This window comes from Zootoca vivipara, chromosome 2 (genome assembly GCF_963506605.1).
Source record: "Zootoca vivipara chromosome 2, rZooViv1.1, whole genome shotgun sequence".
NCBI classification, from domain to species: Eukaryota; Metazoa; Chordata; class Lepidosauria; order Squamata; family Lacertidae; genus Zootoca; species Zootoca vivipara.
The window spans coordinates 17,912,980-17,918,079 of NC_083277.1; positions in this window are offsets into that span (position 1 = coordinate 17,912,980).

Sequence of the window (5,100 nt, forward strand, 5' to 3'; positions counted from 1 at the left end):
CTTGACATTACATGGAAACAATGTTTTGGAATCAAATTTTACACTATGACTTTGTTTCAGGTTTTGTCATTTCTTTCCTCTGCACTGGATCGATTTGACTATCAACATACTGTACAGTGGTACCTCGGTTTACAGCCACAATTGGTTCCGGAAGTCTGCACTTAAACTGAAGCGTACTTAACCTGAAGCGACCTTTCCCATTGAAAGTAATGGAAAGTGGATTAATCCATTCCAGACGATGAAAAACACCCCCTAAAACAGCAATTTAACACGAATTTTACTGTCTAATGAGGCCATCGATCCATAAAATGAAAGCAATAATCAATGTACTATACTATAAAATAAATCAGACAATATTTTAGGTGAAAAAAATTAACATTTATTTCTTACCTGGGTTGATGATAGTCATTGTTTGGATGGGGGCTCAGGGTCGTCTTCCACAATCACAATGCCTTTGCAGAGGCCTTCACTCTGATGCCTTCCGGAGGCCGGGCCTTCGCTCCAGACCTCCACGAAGGCATCAGAGCGTCCGCCGCCTCTGCGGAGGCCGGGCCTTCGCTCTGGGCCTCCGCGGAGCCATGGGAGTGCCTCCGCAGCTGCGGCCCAGTCTTCAGGCCTTCGCGGAGGCCTCCGTAGGCCTCAGAAACCTCGGTTTACTTACTTCCGGGTTACAATCGTTCTTAAACCGAAAATTCGTAAACCGAGGTGTTCGTGAACCGAGGTTCCACTGTACATTCAAACCTCGGTTGTCGAACGTAATCCGTTCCGGAAGACCGTTCGACTTCCGAAACGTTCGACAACTGAGGTGTGGCTTCTGATTGGTTGCAAGAGCTTCTTGCATTCAAGCAGAAGCAGTGTCGGACATTCGGGTCCCGAAAAACATTAAAAAACTGGAGCATTTACGTCCGGGTTTTCGGCGTTCAGGAGCCAGAGGCGTTCGGGAACCAAAGTTTGTCTGTGAGTCACTGCACAGACTTAAACTGACCCAAGTCATTCCTCCTTCACTGCAAGGGATGTGAAGGGTCCTTACCAGAGACTTATCAATGTCCTCACCAAACTAGAACGCCCAGAATTCTTTGTTGGAGGCAGACTATTGACCTCCTAGCATAACCCTGAAAACCGTTTCTAGAGATAAGCATTGTCCCTTCTGAGTTACGGAGTCTCCTTCCAGCTCTCGAACCGCTTGCATCATACATATGTCATTTGGTTTTCTATACCTGCTTTTTAAAATTCTGCAGCACCGAGTTTGACCGCATGATGACGAGCATTTTGAAACTTGCCGATTATTAAAAAGGCCTTTGCACACAGTACCTGTGGATATGGCCCAATCCCTCCTCCCTCTCTCTTTCTGTCTTTGCCTTCATAAAATTCATGCTCTCTGCCTAGGCTTAGCCATTGTTGCAAGCGTTCAGTGGGTGCTCAAGTTGCTCATTATCTAAATATGAGCTTGGAATGTGCCTACAAATTCCATCCATTTGCAGGACGGAACTAGTTTGTTTAGTTTGAGCAAGGGCAAGGAGACTTGAAGGACAGTTTGATTGACAGATTTGCTATGAGGTTGAGCTTATTTTTTTGCCGGGGGGGGGGGGGAACAGGGTTGTATGGCCTTGATGCAGCTGTGAACCTAGAATTGCTCTCCTGTGTACTTGCTTCTGTGCCTCTGTAGTCCTTGCTCAATTTGTACATTTGTAAATAAATCGGTTAGTACAGAGACACCATGTGCGTATTGATTTTTTCTCTGAAGGAAACTTCTCTGGACTTTCCCCTTGACGGTGGTGATGGTGGTGGTGGTGGTGGTGAGGATGAAGTAATCTTTTAAAAATTACTGACATCTTCCCAGACCCGCTGAAAGAGGCGGTTATTATACCGCTTCTTAAAAAACCATCTTTAGATCCGGCCAATATGGCCAACTATCACCCAGTCTCAAATCTTCCATTCTTGGGCAAGGTGATTGAGCGAGTGGTTGCGGAACAACTCCAGGCACGCCTGGAAGAAGCGGACCATTTGGATCCCTTCCAGTCAGGATTCAGGCCTCATCATGGGACTGAAACTGCCTTGGTCGCACTGGTCGATGATCTCCGGCGGGCTAGGGACAAAGGTAAGAGCTGTTTCCTTGTTCTGCTGGATCTCTCAGCGGCTTTTGACACCATCGACCATAACATCCTTCTGGACCGTCTAGAGGGCTTGGGAGCTGGGGGCACTGTCATGCAGTGGTTCCGCTCCTTCCTCCTGGGCCGTGTTCAGAAAGTGGTGGTGGGGGATGAGTGTTCAGACCCCTGGGCGCTCACTTGTGGGGTGCCTCAGGGTTCTGTCCTCTCCCCCATGCTTTTTAACATCTATATGCAGCCGCTGGGAGAGATCATCAGGGGGTTTGGGCTGGGTGTCCATCAGTATGCTGATGATACCCAGCTCTACCTCTCTTTTAAATCAGAACCAGTGAAGGCGGTGAAGGTCCTGTGTGAGTGCTTGGGGGCGGTTGGAGGATGGATGGCGGCTAACAGATTGAGATTGAATCCTGACAAGACAGAAGTACTGTTTGTGGGGGACAGGAGGCGGGCGGGTGTGGAGGACTCCCTGGTCCTGAATGGGGTAACTGTGCCCCTGAAAGACCAGGTGCGCAGCCTGGGAGTCATTTTAGACTCACAGCTGTCCATGGAGGCACAGGTCAACTCCGTGTCCAGGGCAGCTGTTTATCAGCTCCATCTGGTACGCAGGCTGAGTCCCTACCTGCCCACTGACTGTCTCTCCAGAGTGGTGCATGCTCTAGTTATCTCTCGCTTGGACTACTGCAATGCGCTCTACGTGGGGCTACCTTTGAAGGTGACCCGGAAACTACAACTAATCCAGAATGCGGCAGCTAGACTGGTGACTGGGAGCGGCCGCCGAGATCACATAACACCGGTCCTAAAAGACCTACATTGGCTCCCAGTACGTTTCCGAGCACAATTCAAAGTGTTGGTGTTGACCTTTAAAGCCCTAAACGGCCTCGGTCCGGTATACCTGAAGGAGCGTCTCCACCCCCATCGTTCTGCCCGGACACTGAGGTCCAGCTCCGAGGGCCTTCTGGTGGTTCCCTCATTACGAGAAGCCAAGTTACAGGGAACCAGGCAGAGGGCCTTCTCGGTAGTGGCACCCACCCTGTGGAATGCCCTCCCACTAGAGGTCAAAGAGAACAATTACCAGACCTTTAGAAGGCATCTCAAGGCAACCCTGTTTAGGGAAGCTTTTAATGTTTGATGGATTTCTGTATTTTAGAATTTCTGTTTTTTTGGAAGCCGCCCAGAGTGGCTGGGGGAACCCGGCCAGATGGGCGGGGTATAAATAATAAATTATTATTATTATTATTATTATTATTATTATTATTATTATTATTATTAAATAACTGACATCAATTTCGTATCATTACAGTCAGCCATTAGCCATTTCCCACCCCTATGGTTCTGATATCATCATGCCTTCTTCCTCAGAAGACAGATTGTTGCTCAACAAAGGCAAAATATTGTTGCTCAATATTGTACGCATCATAGGCATAGCAAGAATTTTTTTGGGGGGGGGACTGGCAGGCCTTTTTGGGGGGGCAGAACCTCTGTTAGCTATGTATTTTTATTGATTTTTTGTTGATGAGGGGCAGCTGCCCCCCCTGCCCCTACTTGGCTACACATTATTGTTATTTAGTTGATTTATTACCCTGACCTCCTTCACCATATGGTTTCAGAACAGGTTGCAGCAATTTCAAAATGCAACATTAAAAACAGTTTAAAACAGATTAACAAACAAATGCTACCTTTCAGGCTAGGGAAAGACCCATTGGGATGCAAGGACAGCATCTAATTAAAACATGGCCTACTTTGGAAAGCATTGGGCATAAATTGGTCTGATGGAAATACACAGTGCTTTGGTATGCTAAGTTCCTTCATTGCTCCTTTTCACATCCAACTACTCCATAGCTGCCAAGTTATCCCTTTTTTACAGGGATTTTACCTTTTGCTGAATAGGCTTCCTCGCGAGAAAAGCGAAAACTTGGCAGCTATGAACTACTCCAGAGGCAGGAAATCTCTCTGCAGATGTCTTCGTTACTATACAGTACATGGGAACTAAGGCTGTGTGCACACCATAAAGTACATTTGCCCTCCCAAGAATCCTGGAAACTGAAATATTTGAAGGGTGATGGGAACTGAACATTGACATTTGGAACAAGTTTATACAGAATATAGTAGGTTATTAATAATTGTATTAGGATAATAATAGTACTTGTATATCAATATAATAAAGTATGGTAGTGTAACTGATTATATTTAGTGGACCACATTATTTTTCTGATTATATTTTTATTTTATTTTTTGCACTTTCCTCTCTTTTTCTCATTTTCTATAACGGAGTTTTCTTAATAGATTATCATCATCATCATCATTATTGTTATTATGTGCTGGGGAGTATAGCTCTGGGGAAACTACAGTTTCCAGGAGTATTTGAGGGGGGAAATGTGCTTTGAATGTGCTTTAAAGCTGTAATGTGTACAGATGTGTACCTGATGTGAGATGGTGCACAAACCAAGGAGGGCATTTGAAGATGATCTCACTGCAGGAAAACTATGGAGATAGGCAACCTGGCCATGAAGGAGTTTAAAGGTAAGCATCAGTACTTGGAACTACCCTGGAGATGGACTGGGAACTAGATGAGAAAAGACGTTCCCATCAGTCAAGGAAGCAATTTTTGGAAGTCGAGGTAGTCAAGGAAGCTATATTTTGCACAAACTGCAATTTCAAAACCTGTCTTCAAAGGCAGCCCCCGTATAAAGCATGGCAGTAGTCTAACTCGGAGGTTACCAGAGCAGAGATTACTATGGCTAGGCTACCAATCAAAAATATTTATAGTAAATTGATCCTTTGATTTGATTTGATGGACTTGATTCATGTGCATCAGCATGTAGCCAAAATGGAAATATCAGTTCAGGAGGGAGGTGTTATAGGAATTCTAAGATTTTTCAATATCAGGAGGTATCGGCTGACTAGGAGGAAAAGCTCAAGTTTCCAGATGACACAACGAAACAAAACTTTAGGGCACCTTTTCCCCAGACTGAGACTCAAGGAAAAATTTGCT